At 43.4% G+C, this 14,907-nt stretch overlaps 1 protein-coding gene and 1 pseudogene across 1 annotated transcript in view; both read right to left on the reverse strand.

Annotated features, from left to right (window-relative positions):
- Window positions 1–14,907, reverse strand: part of has3 (hyaluronan synthase 3) — a 205,029-nt gene that overhangs the window by 99,504 nt on the left and 90,618 nt on the right. The window lies entirely within an intron of this gene.
- On the reverse strand, window positions 11,515–14,102 carry LOC128359477 (uncharacterized; annotated as a pseudogene).

The following is a 14,907-nucleotide window of genomic DNA, read 5'->3' on the forward strand; positions in this document are numbered from 1 at the left end:
TGATGTCAAACCAACTGTATAACATACAGACTAATATCCCTGATATGCCTCAAGGCTTATTTTACAAATATATCTTTTCGCAATTTTTTGTAATAATTAAAATAAATAAATAACCTTACTACCACTCCAGTGTCAGAACTTGTGTCAGGAAACCTGACAAAAAGACTCAATAAGAACATCTTGAGAGTAATCACTGCAAAAGTGCAGAAAAGCAGAATTTTATTCATATTTTTTAATTGACCAAAATATATATTTAAAAAATAATCCTTGAAGCACATGAGGGATATTATTCTGTATGGTATACAGTTGGTTTGACATCATTCACTTAAATGGTTGAACTGCATAATAGGTTTGTATTTTGAATGTCAAATGAATGTTGAACTTAATGTCGCAACGAAAGGAAGGGCAATGAGGAAGCACTCTGCCCAAAATGTCTGTGCCGTAATAAAGTGACATTGAGTGATCAGAGTGCTGTACGTTTATATTGTCCGATGAATTAATATTGTCTCACGAATTTACACATTAACAGAGTCAGCAATTTTCTGCCAGCATTCCTTCCTGGCTTTTGCTGCAGCAACAGTGTTGCTTTTGGCCTGGATGATGTGTTTGAATTCTTCATATTTTTGAAGAATAATTGTCTACTCCTCCATGGTAAAGAAGTCTGCTCTGCAGGGTTTCTCCATGTGTGCGATTGGTCAGATGCTGCAAACACCATCCCTTTATGTGAGCGTGCAGTGACCAAGATTGCAAAATCCTGGGTTAAATTACCGAGTTGATAACCAGCTTCATTGTACCGTTTATCAGGATTGCGAATGTCTGGGTAACAGAGAGATATCCCGGGTATGTTAATCCAGCTTCATAGTACAGGCCTAAAGTGCCCACTTGATTGTTTGCTTCTTAACGTGCAGGTTAATTAACCCACACTCCAGATCTCCTTTATCACCAGCTGTTACTAATGAGCAATCAATCCCCACAGCATTGAGAATCATTTAAAAGCACCTCTTAGTTCATGAAGACAGTACAGCAGAGCTCCTGTTAGGAAGGTTTGCTGCTTTGTTAGCAGGTATGAAATTGGTTTGGTCTGGGCTACAAATACTGACTGTAATTGTAACTAATATTGCTAATCATGATCTCATTTTAAATGTACAGCCTGTTGGGAAGAAGCCACAAATTAGCTTCAACTCTAACCTGAATTTATCCACCTAACTACACAAGGATGAGGTATGTAATTTACTGTATATTCTTTAAATGTTACCAGAATCTTGACTCAAAACCAAATTTCTCTTTTTAGGCTGTTGTGGATTTCATGCCTGCTGATTGGAAGCATCTCTTGTGTCCCTGCAGGGAAAAGTAAGCCAAGAACTACTGAAACCAGACACTAAAAAGCTCTGTACTTGACTCAACATCCTGTGATGAATGCTAGTTACTGCTAAAACAGAATCCTGTGTCTCCACAGAATATGGCTCAGGTGCTGCTGACCCAGGCTGGCGGTCTGTGCGCTATTACAGCCCTGTGGTCTCCTCATATGGGGCTGCTTATCCAGCTTCTCAGCCCAGTGGGTATGACAGTGGTGCTCTAGGTGGCGGCTATGGATATGGTGGCTATGCTAGCTCTGGTAGTGGTTCTGCAGGGGGTGCCTCTTATGGCTTTGTTACCAGCTCTGATGCTGGTGATGAAACACCAGAGGCGGTCTTCAGTGACGTGTCTGATCTGGAGCCAGTCTACGCCTTCAGCTCTCGCTCAAGGTACCAGCGAGGAAGAGCAATGTATACTAAAACTCGCTATACCCCAGGAGAGCCTGGTCTTGTAATCACTGAAGCCTCCAACCAGAACTATCCTGCTAAAGCACCAGCCAAAGGTGGCTACTGAGAGCAACTTGTGGTAAGGTACAACTCACTAATGCATATTCTCAGTATTTACAGTGCACTTTATTTACTGAGTTTTTTACCTTGCAGGTCTCCATGCTGCTCCGGACTTGTAAATCTGACACTAATAAACTGGCTTTAACAAACCTTTGGACTTTCTTGTACTGATTGTATTACATTACTTTTGAGAGACAACTTCTGGTATTTGGAAGGTTTAATAAGCTGCCTGCAGGAACATGACAACTGTCTCACTCCATCTTAAGAACTTACATTGGTTATCCTCACTTGCCAGTTCTGCATCACAGTCCAGGTCACAATTATGATGCAACTGCAGCATCACTGACAAATGCAGTGTTGGCCTCATGACGATGCTGCAATATGAAGGCCTGCCATTCACAGCAGTCTGCCTCTGACTGAATATGTCCAGCAAAGGTGTCGGTCTGAAATTTCTTTTATACTTATCACTCTGAGCAGACGGTAGAATGAGACTCACAAAAACGCCAGAGGACACAACCTACTGCTGTATGAGCAGCGAAAAGCACTTTGCCCAAAGACTTGTGTAGGAACATAAGTATTGCACTTCAGTGACTCTCCAAGGCCTACAGTGTTTAAAAACAGACAGGAATTAAGATTGAACCCTTTCTGAAGATGGTTTTAGGCTCTTAAAACAAACCATGCTCTGTGCTTCCCCAAGATGTTTAGGAAGGCTATTCCATAAGCATTGTGTGGCAGAGCAAGAGGCTTAATTTACCCTTCTTCCATGATACAGAGCTTTTGTACTTGAGACTCAGACAACCAAACTGTTGGTAGATCTGAGGGTGGAAGTTTGTGGTGTGATCAGGAAGCATATCATATGGTATGGAGGGTAGCTGTAGAACAGATTCCTGAGTTTATAACATAAAGATTGAAGGTGAAAAATGCTGTGCATTAACAATGTACCTATATCCAATATAACAGGGTTTCTAAGTGGCTTTTTACTATTGTGAATGTGCATGTAGAGTAGTTTAGGATAATTGACTAAAATGGTGCATTGTCTGTGGGGCACCGAAAAGGGGGTGTAAAGGAGACGGATTCTAGGGGCTCATGATTGAGGGGGGCCCAGAGAGGCCCCTGATGATGATGAAATTATAATACAGAAAAAAGAATGACACTAAGTTATTAACTAACATATAATCACAAATGTTTTATTTTCAATGTCCTGGGGCCTGTTTCAGAAAGCAGGTTTAGTGAAAACTCTGAGTTGGTTAACCCTGAGATGAGGGAAACTCTGGTTTTTCGGTTTCACAAAGCCAGTTCAGCTTAACTCTGAGTCAGTTACCCTGGCAACATACTCCGTGAACCTAACCTGCTCGCTGGCAGGTTTTCTTCAACTAACCCTGAGTTTCTCCTCCTTTTTAGTTGAAGCCCGCAGACTGAAGGAGGTGTCAGACATGGAGTGTCCTTTTCTTAAAGAGTCAGTTAATATTGAAGCACAAATACGAAGCATAAATCTCCTTCAGAGGGTGATCAGACCCCGCTGGGATGTTTTATCATTCTCTGATGATGCTCTGTTTGAGTGTTTCCATTTTTCTGTATAATCGATAATTTATCTGAACAATATTCTCAGCCCTCGTATCGTCTGTACGACACGACATGGACATGCTCTCAGTTCAGAACAATTTCTCTTTTCAAGTTCATGTTTCCAAGGCAACCGTCTGTCGGGCTGTCACAAATGCAGTATTTGAAGATGATTGATTGTCAAGTGGTTACTGCGCATGCTTCATAGTGACAGTGCCGCTGGTTCAATACCAGTGAGGAACTTTCTCTCTCTCTATACCAGCTACTGTTAAATTAAGGTGAAAGTTCCCAAACATAAAACTAAATTTGACTATTGCACTTAAACATTTACACTTTTGTAGTGTTGTATGTATAAAGGCATAGGTGTTGGTTTCAAATAGACAATATTAAATACTGGCAGTGTTGGGATGGCTGGAAAATTGACTCTTTTTTGCTTAGAAGATTTCATCAACTACTGAAATATATATCACATGTTGAATGTAGCATTTAAATGCTGTTCAATGAGGTAGGGCAGGCTAAACAACACCACAATTGCTTGTAATCAATACCTTACTTGTTTGAGCTATATTTTTATATTTCATATTCAGTTACTGCCAAGTAGGCCTACGCTTTGTACCTGTTGGGGTCTACTCTGCATGAATGTTAAATGTGCCACGCACACACACATACACAGAACATAAATGTTGAATAAGTCGACCACTTGAGACAAAATGTTTCTCTTTTTTTCATTAATACTCACTGTTGACTGTCTTTTCTTAAATATATACTCATCATCTGCATGTATTCATTAATATTTCTAACTCCTTTGGGGAGAAGAAGGAGGACTGAGCCCTTTGTTTCTTCTGTTGTCATGGTGAATCATGTTATCAGTGCTCCATTGATGAGGGCTTGGTATCTCCTCATGCAGAAGCTTCACTCAGAGTTACTTTGACTCAGAGTTGATTGAACTAACTGTTAACACTTGTTCTGAAACTGAAAACTCTGAGTTTGACAGCTCAGAGTTGGTCAACCTAGAGTTAAGGTTTTAACTCAGAGTTTGTTAAACCTGCTTCCTGAAACAGGCCCCAGAGCTCCTTTATCACCAGCTGTTACTAATGAGCAATCAATCCCCACAGCATAGAGAATCATTTAAAAGCACCTCTTAGTTCCTGAAGACACTACAGCAGAGCTCCTGTTTGGAAGGTTTGCTGCTTTGTTAGCAGGTATGACATTGGTTTTGTCTGGGCTACAAATACTGACTGTAATTGTAGCTAATGTTGCTAATCATGATCTCATTTTAAATGTACAGCCTGTTGGGAAGAATCCACAAATTAGCTTCAACTCTAACCTGAATTTATCCACCTAACTACACAAGGATGAGGTATGTAATTTACTGTATATTCTTAAATGTTACTGAAATCTCAACTCAAAACCAAATTTCTCTTTTTAGGTTGTTGTGGATTTCATGCCTGCTGATTGGAAGCATCTCTTGTGTCCCTGCAGGGAAAAGTAAGCCAAGAACTACTGAAATCAGACACTAAAAAGCTCTGTACTTGACTCAACATCCTGTGATGAATGCTAGTTACTGCTAAAACAGAATCCTGTGTTTCCACAGAATATGGCTCAGGTGCTGCTGACCCAGGCTGGCGGTCTGTGCGCTATTACAGCCCTGTGGTCTCCTCATATGGGGCTGCTTATCCAGCTTCTCAGCCCAGTGGGTATGACAGTGGTGCTCTAGGTGGTGGCTATGGATATGGTGGCTATGCTAGCGCAGGTAGTGGTTCTGTAGGGGATGCCTCTTACGGCTTTGTTACCAGCTCTGATGCTGGGGATGAAAACCCAGAGGTGGTCTTCAGTGACGTGTCTGATCTGGAGCCAGTCTACGCCTTCAGCTCTCGCTCAAGGTACCAGCGAGGAAGAGCAATGTATACTAAAACTCGCTACACCCCAGAAGAGTCTGGTCCTGTAGTCATACCAGTATCAGGAGTCACCAGTGAAGCCTCAAACCAGAACTATCCTGCTAAAGCACCAGCCAAAGGTGGCTACTGAGAGCAACTTGTGGTAAGATACAACTCACTAATGCATATTCTCAGTATTTACAGTACACTTTACTTACTGAGTTTCTTACCTTGCAGGTCTCCATGCTGCTCCGGACTTGTAAATCTGACTAATAAACTGGCTTTAACATACCTTTTGGACTTTCTTGTACTGATTGTATTACATTACTTTTGAGACAACTTTTCTCACCATGTCAGCTCAAGAAAACTCTGGATTTTTACATTTTACTACTATATTAGTTAAATAATCAATCCAGTCAAACATTTATCAAGCTGTTCTTATTCAATAATAGTTGATCTCCCCTCTGTCAAAATGATGCCTCATTCTGAACAGAGTCAAGTGCACCAGCAGCTGTCTGTCAGCCCCCAACTTCCCCTGCCCCTGAACCAGCCCCAGTGCCCCCACATGAGGAAGGAGGTGAGCAGCTGTGTGTGTTGAAATAATAATAATACATTTTACTACAGTCTCAAAACAATACAAAGGTGAATCTGTTATGGGAAAGATTAAATAAAATAAATTTTGAACAATTTTAATGGTTTAAAAAGCATAAACCCTTTTAAAAAATTAAAGACGTGCAGTGAGAACATCTGTGGTGTGTGCAGCAGACTGGGGTGACTGCTCGCAGTCCAATCAGAAGTTTACATGTTGGTGACTATGCTATTACAAATAGTTATATTATAGGAAATACTATATAATTAATGTATGTCATGTACACTCTACATAGCCAAGTCCAGGACCCTCTTCTGGTTTGTCAGGGAGGAATGTGGAGGAAGAGGGTACAGATGAAAGTGAGTGCAGAAACACAGGCGACAGAGAGTGAGGACGAAGATGTTGAAAGGAATTCAGAGGAGGATGGACTGAATACAGAAAGAGTCAGAAAGACAACAGAGAGGCAGGAAGAACAACAAGCTGATGTTGAGGTCTTTGAAAGGGAAGAAGATCATCTGACTGATGACCCTGGTTTCTGGCCAGCAACTTAGCTCTGACAGTCAGAATGAGTTTATCAACTTATGTGGTAGACGAGTTCTGAAAAGAATTCTGCAGGAACGGGAGGATGCCATATATTATGCTGTCATCTGTGATGCCACACCAGACATTTCCCATACGGAGCAAAATGTGGTGCCACTACGGTATGTTAAATATGACAAAGAAAAAGATGAGTGGGAAATTACGGAGAGGTTCCTTGAATTCAGGGATTTTCACAAAAAGACAGGGAGTGAGATAGCAGAGATGATTGATGCAGTTCTTTGTGACCATGGGATAGACATCGGTGATTGCAGAGGGCAGGGATATGACAACGGGGCTAACATGTCAGGGAAAATAAAGGGAGTCCTAGCTCAAATACTGAAGAAAAACAAGCTGGCTACTTATTCACCATGTGCCTCCCACACATTAAATCTTGTTGATGTGCATGCTGCACAGTCAAGCCCAGAGGTATCCACATTTTTCGGCTGCATAAATGGCCTGTACACATTTGTAAGTGGCAGACCAGAGCGTTGGGTCATCTATAAAGAGCAAACAGGTTGCTCATTGCATCGCCTATCTGATACCCGCTGGAGTGCAAGGATTGAGACTGTTAAACCTGTGGCAAAGCACCTACCTTCTGTCATCAAATCTCTTGATAGCATAGTTATGACATGCAGTCTCACCAGTGAAGCAAGATCAGAAGCTAATAGTTTGAGGAAATACTTTATGTCATTTGATGCTGTTGTTCTTCTCACTGTCTGGCTGAAGGTACTGCAAAGTATTGACAACAGGAATGTTATTCTCCAGTCAGGAAAAATATCACTTGACAGAGGCAGCCAATATCAGAGACTTGACAGAAGAGATGCAGTCTCTAAGAGATGCATGGGACTCTCTCCTAGCTGAGGCAAAATTGATAGCTGGGGAAATTAATGTTACACCTCAGTTAAGCAAGGAGTCCAGCCGCCAGAAGAAAAGGCGGAGATTCCATGATGAAACCTCTGAAGAGGAGACAACTCAGGAGAGTTCAGAAACAGTGTTTCGGAACACTGTGTTTTATACTGCCATGGACAGTATCATCAGTGACTTGGACACTAGGTTCCAGGGCACTGCACATATTGTCAACGAGTTTTCTGCTGTTCTGAAAGTTGGGCAGATTAGTGAGGACAAAATGTCTTCTGTGTGCCAACCACTGATCACAAAGTATTCTAGTGATCTTACTCCTGATTTTGAAAATCAAGTAAGACACCTAAACAGTGTATATGCTTCCAACTTCCCCCCTAACCTGTCCTCTCTTGAACTCCTGAATGCAATTTGTAAGCTGCAGCTGCAAAGCATCTTTGGAGAAGTGTGCATCAATTTGCGCATATTTTGCACCCTGCCAGTTACTGTTGCTGGTGGTGAGAGAGCGTTCAGTAAACTAAAAATGATTCAAAAAAACTATTTGAGGTCCACAATGTCTCAGGAAAGACTTTGCAGTCTTGCCATGCTGTCAATTGAGAGTCAGGTGGCTAGAAAGCTGGACTTCAAAGACCTGATAAGTGATTTTGCACGTGAGAAGGCTTGGCATTGGGCTTTTGGTGAGAAAAGTTGAGCAAGGACCAGTGATTGAAAGGTTGCAAAAGGAAGCTTGACTCAGTCGGCAACGTTATATATTTGCCATTCTTTCATATATCAAGTTCTACTTAAATGATGAGAAATCATATATGGCCATTTTGTATTTTGATGGTGTTTTTGTTTTTGCTGAGATTTTTTTCGCTCCACTGATTATAATTGCTAATTTTTCATGGAAGAGTTTATTTCCAATTTAAGAATCAGTGTTGCAGCAAATAAATGAATCAAAATGAATTCCATTGTATTCAGAATGCTCAGTTCTTCCCCTATTGTACATGTCAACTGTCATATTGTTTTTCTTTCACAAATATGGTAATGATAGTCAAAAATACCATTAAAATGTATAATTGTATGTAAAATAGCATCAAAAAATTTCACCGCTGTGTTGGGGGGCCCTGTAAAGATTCTTTTCATGGGGCCCAAAATCCATAGCAGCGCCCCTGACTGACAATGCACCATTTTAGTCAATTATCCTAAACTACTCTACATGCACATTCATAATAGTAAAAAGCCACTTAGAAACCCTGTTATATTGATATAGGTACATTGTTAATGCACAGCATTTTTCACCTTCCATAAGCATTGTGTGGCAGAGCAAGAGGCTTAATTTCCCCTTCTTCCATGATACAGAGCTTACGTACCTATGGAATAGCCTTCCTAAACATCTTGGGGAAGCCCAGAGCATGGTTTGTTTTAAGAGCGTAAAACCCTCTTCAGAAAGGGTTCATCTTAATTCCTGTCTGTTTTTAAACACTGTAGGCCTTGGAGAGTCACTCAAGTGCAATACTTATGTTCCTACACAAGTCTTTGGGCAAAGTGCTTTTCGCTGCTCATACAGCAGTATGTTGTGTCCTCCGGCGTTTTTATGAGTCTCTTTCTGCCGTTTGCTCAGAGTGATAAGTATAAAAGAAATTTCAGACTGACACCTTTGCTGGACATATTCAGTCTGACTGCTGTGAATGGCAGGCCTTCATATTGCAGCATCGTCATGAGGTCAACACTACATTTGTCAGTGATGCTGCAGTTGCATCATAATTGTGACCTGGACTGATGCCGAACTGACAAGTGAGGATAACCAATGTAAGTTCTTAAGATGGAGTGAGACAGTTGTCATGTTCCTGCAGGCAGCTTATTAAACCTTCCAAATACCAGAAGTTGTCTCTCAAAAGTAATGCAATACAATCAGTACAAGAAAGTCCAAAGGTTTGTTAAAGCCAGTTTATTAGAGTCAGATTTACAAGTCCAGAGCAGCATGGAGACCTGCAAGGTAAGAAACTCAGTAAATAAAGTGTACTGTAAATACTGAGAATATGCATTAGTGAGTTGTACCTTACCACAAGTTGCTCTCAGTAGCCACCTTTGGCTGGTGCTTTAGCAGGATAGTTCTGGTTTGAGGCTTCACTGGTGGCTCCTGATACTGGTATGACTACAGGACCAAACTCTTCTGGGGTGTAGCGAGTTTTAGTATACATTGCTCTTCCTCGCTGGTACCTTGAGCGAGAGCTGAAGGCGTAGACTGGCTCCAGATCAGACATGTCACTGAAGATCGCCTCTGGTGTTTCATCACCAGCATCAGAGCTGGTAACAAAGCCGTAAGAGGCATCCCCTGCAGAACCACTACCTGAGCTAGCATAGCCACCATATCCATAGCCGCCACCTAGAGCACCACTGTCATACCCACTGGGCTGAGAAGCAGGATAAGCAGCCCCATATGAGGAGACCACAGGGCTGTAGTAGCGCACAGACCTCCAGCCTGGGTCAGCAGCACCTGAGCCAGCAGCACCTGAGCCATATTCTGTGGAGACACAGGATTCTGTTTTAGCAGTAACTAGCATTCATCACAGGATGTTTAGAGTAGCATACAGAGGTTTTTAGTGTCTGATTTCAGTGGTTCTTGTCTTACTTTTCCCTGCAGGGACACAAGAGATGCTTCCAATCAGCAGGCATGAAATCCACAACAGCCTAAAAAGAGAAATTTGGTTTTGAGTTGAGATTTCAGTAACATTTAAGAATATACAGTAAATTACATACCTCATCCTTGTGTAGTTAGGTGGATAAATTCAGGTTAGAGTTGAAGCTAATTTGTGGTGTTTTCCCAACAGGCTGTACATTTAAAATGAGATCATGATTAGCAACATTAGCTACAATTACAGTCAGTATTGTAGCCCAGACAAAACCAATTTCATACCTGCTAACAAAGCAGCAAACCTTCCAAACAGGAGCTCTGCTGTAGTGTCTTCATGAACTAAGAACTGCTTTTAAATGATTCTCAATGCTGTGGGGATTGATTGCTCATTAGTAACAGCTGGTGGTAAAGGAGATCTGGAGTGTGGATCTTCAAGGAGAGGTGTCAACAAAAGAAGACTGGTCTGTTGAGGTCTTGTTGAAAATGTGGCACATTGCCTCATTTTTGTCCTTAATTTGACCTAAAAAGCAAGTTTTCTCCACAGTTTCATTATGTAAAACAAAATGGGAGTGTTGCCGTTACCCTGAAGACCTTTGAAAAGTGCAGTATTACCTGATGTGACATTTCAGAGATCTTTTAGTGTAACAGGGATTCCAAAGTGCTGAATTCTCAATATATCTAGATAAACTTCAGTATCACATTATAACGTGAAACTTTTATGGTGTGTCAACAATATGCTTCCGTAGTTTGAACTCATGTGGAACCATTAATGTATACACAGTCAATGTTTGGAGCAACAACCTCCAGCAAATCTAATATTAAGGTAACACTGTGATAGAGGACTATAGTTCACCAAATCCTGTGATGTTGAGACATGGTTGTTGAGTTATTTTGAACATTATCTATCAATCAATCAATCAATCAATCAATCAATCTTTATTTATATAGTGCCAAATCAATGAAGAATAAGATTAGAGAAAGTATAGGAGAGAGAAGCACAAAATCAACATTGAAAATAGAAAGTGCAGGACAGGATTCTGTCATTCCCCAACTACAACCCCAGGTTACCTGTGAGATGAGAGCACAGACAACTCCGGGGAAGAAGTTTAAGTTAGTGAATGCATTAGTACATAGTACATGAATGTAAATGGATAGAGAGAGGTAGAAGGAGAGAGGAGCTCTCCCTGGCAGTCTTGGCCTATAGCAGCACAAACTAGGAGCTGGTCCAGGACAATCCTAACCCTATTATTTTAAATATGATTCATATTTAAAATAATTCCTAACTGTCTACACAAGTTGAAAGTCTGGGTTCTTAACATTTGACTATTTGTTGAACTCAGTTTGAAAATAGTTAGAAGAACGTTGTCAAGCATGCTAATAGTTCTTCCACTTTTGTCAGGCTTTTTGCCTTTATTTGGCAGACAGTGAGAGACAGAGCGATATAACATGCAACATGGATGTGGACCTTGCAGTTATTTGGTATAGTGTATAGATACATCTGTGGATGCGCTGGGACACATCATCAGTGATGTTTGTTTCCTGAGGTCATCGGGTGTTTCGGGTCTCACAACATCAGACACCCTCCCTCAGGCGACCCAGCCAGGGTTGATCAGGCCCTGACTTGTGTCCCAGCAGCGTTGGCCCACTTTTCGGACCTCTTGATCCAAATCCACCTAGAGGCCCTCTCCGCGGCCTCTACGGTGGACTTGATGGCTCTCCTCTTCGCAGCTCCTGTGATGCCAAGAAGGGTGTAGATCTTGCACAAGGAGCGGGCAGCAAAGCCTCTGCACCCTACCTCCACTGGTTCACAGCGAGCTTTCCAGCCCCTCCTCCGACACTCCTCGGTGAGCTCTCGGTATTTGAGCCGCTTGCGCTCATTGGCCTCTTCCATGCGGTCCTCCCAGGGGACTGTCAGTTCCACTAAGAGGACCTGCTTAGAGGAGGGAGATGTCAATACCAGATCTGGCCTCAAGGAAGTAGATGTTATAAACTCTGGGAACTTAAGCTGCCTGCCCAGGTCAACTCGCAGTTCCCAGTCCGATGCCGATGAGAGCAGGCTGGCTGATGGTGTTGGCTGCGGACGTGGCTTCTCTCCAGCCTTTACAAAGTTGATCCTCTTCTGGCTGCGGACATGCTTGTTATTGTCCACTGCACTGGAGAAGGCCTCTGCCACTGTCCTCAGGACCTGGTCGTGACGCCAGCGGTAGCGGCCCTCTCCAAGGGCTGATGGGCAGCTGCTCATAATGTGCTCCAGAGTCCCCTTTCCTAGACAGAGTGGACAAGTTGGAGTGTCACTCTTGCCCCAGGTATGCAGGTTAGCTGGGCTGGGTAGTACATCATAGACAGCTTGGACCATGAACTTAATCCGCTGAGGCTCAGTCTTCCAGATGTCATTCCAGGTCAACTTCCTCTCCAGCGCTCCTTCCCACCTTGTCCATGCCCCCTGCTGCCGCATGCCCACCATCCTGCTGGTCCTCATCTCCTCGACACCTGCTCGGACCTCCTTCAGGACCAGATGGCGTCTGTCCTTGCCCTGAGCCTTGTCGTGCCGTGGTTGTGGGATGGCTCCCAGCCCTGCTCGCCCAGATGCCACTGTGCCCAACAGTGCTTTGTGTCTCAGCCGAGACTCTGCCAGCTCCAGCCCCTCTTGAGCCTTCCACTTCCTGCCCATCCGCACCACGATACCAGCTGCTGCCACTCTAGAGTCTTTGGAGTCTCGATATACCAGTGCCTCTCTTGTGCGGGAGACCCTGAACTCCTCCTCCAGGCTGTTGATGGGGAGCTGAAGCTTGTTGCTCCTGCCATACAGTGCTGCACTTGTGAGACTGCGTGGCAGACCCAGCCATCGTCGGAGGTATTAGCTGATTTTCCTCTCCAGGGTCTCGACTGTAGACATCGTCACCTCGTACACTAGCAGGGGCCAGAGGATACGGGGCAAGATGCCATGTTGGTACAACCATGCCTTGAACCTACCAGGTAGACCAGACTTGTCTACTGTAGACAACCAAGTTTCGAGCCTCTTGATGGTTGTTTGGACTGATGCTGTGTCTCTGAGGCTACAGTCAAACACCTTGCCCAGGCTAGTGACTGGTTTCTCAGTGATTGATGGTATTACTGCGCCGTCCCCAAAGAAGCGGAACTTGTCCACCACTTTGCCTCTCTTCAGAACCATGGACCTAGATTTTGTTGGTTTAAAGCTCATCCTAGCCCAAGAGATGAGCTTGACCAGGCCCTGAAGGATCCACCTGCAGCCAGGCACTGAAGTGGTCGTGACAGACAGGTCGTCCATGAAGGCTGCCGAATTCCAGACTTGGACAGGGGACCTCTGCACTCTGTCTCGGCGGCCTTGACCAACATGTTCATGGCCAGAGCGAAAAGGATGACCGAGATTGTGCAGCCTGTTATGATCCCTTTCTCGAGCCGGTGCCAGTTAGATGTTATGCTCCCTGATGTAACTCTCAGCCTGAAGTCTCCATAGTAATCCAGGATGAGGTCCTTGATCTTGCAGGGGATGTGGTGGTGGTCCAGGGTGGTCTCAACCAGCTTGTGGGGGATCGACCCATATGCGTTGGCGAGGTCCAGCCAAAGCACCGCTAGGTCTCCCTTCCCCTCCCGTGCCTCCCTGATCAGCTGTGTGACCACTCCGGTGTGTTCCAAGCACCCTGGCACTCCTGGGATGCCGCCCTTCTGCACCGATGTGTCGATGTACTTGTTTTTCAAGAGGAAGGCTGTCATCCTTCTGGCCAGAACACTGAAGAAGATCTTCCCCTCCACACTGAGAAGTGAGATGGATCGGAACTGCTCCAGCTTGGTCGAGTTCTCCTCCTTAGGAATCCAGACGCCCTCTGCCTGCCTCCACTGCTCCGCGATGGTCCCTCTTCGCCAGATCACACGCAGCATCTTCCAAAGGATTCGGAGGAGCCCTGGGCAGCGCTTGTACACCTTATAGGGTACTTGGCTGGGACCTGGAGCAGAACTGGCTCTGGCTACTGTTACTACCTCCTGGATTTCCTTCCATACACCCTAAGCATTAGGCCAGAAGGACACTCCTGAGGCCTGTACTACGAAGCTGGATTTTCTCTTATCGAGGTAACTTCAGGGTTAACCCTGGGTTGTCCGTCCTACGACGCTGGTTCAGTTCTTACGGGGTAAATCACCATGGTAACTTATGCTGAACGGCTAACCTGCTCCGGAGCAGGTTATGTTCTGGATAAGAGATCATTCATTTGACATTCAAAATAGAAACCTATGCGCTTCAACCATTTGAGTGAATGATGTCAAACCAACTGTATAACATACAGACTAATATCCCTGATATGCCTCAAGGCTTATTTTACAAATATATCTTTTTGTAATTTTTTTTACAATTAGAATAAATAAATAACCTTACCACCACTCCAGTTTCAGAACTTGTGTCAGGAAACCTGACAAAAATACTCAATAAGAACATCTTGAGAGTAATCGCTGCAAAAGTGCAGAAAAGCAGAATTTTATTCATATTTTTTAATTGACCAAAATATATATTTAAAAAATAATCCTTGAAGCATATGAGGGATATTATTCTGTATGGTATACAGTTGGTTTGACATCATTCACTCAAATGGTTGAACCGCGTAATAGGTTTGTATTTTGAATGTCAAATGAATGTTGAACTTAATGTCGCAACGAAAGGAAGGGCAATGAGGAAGCACTCTGCCCAAAATGTCTGTGCCGTAATAAAGTGACATTGAGTGATCAGAGTGCTGTACGTTTATATTGTCCGATGAATTAATATTGTCTCACGAATTTACACATTAACAGAGTCGGCAATTTTCTGCCAGCATTCCTTCCTGGCTTTTGCTGCAGCAACAGTGTTGCTTTTGGTCTGGATGATGTGTTTGAATTCTTCATATTTTTGAAGAATAATTGTCTGCTCCTCCATGGTAAAGAAGTCTGCTCTGCAGGGTTTCTCCATGTGTGCGATTG

The sequence above is a fragment of the Scomber japonicus genome, chromosome 5 (assembly GCF_027409825.1).
Source record: "Scomber japonicus isolate fScoJap1 chromosome 5, fScoJap1.pri, whole genome shotgun sequence".
Lineage (NCBI taxonomy): Eukaryota > Metazoa > Chordata > Actinopteri > Scombriformes > Scombridae > Scomber > Scomber japonicus.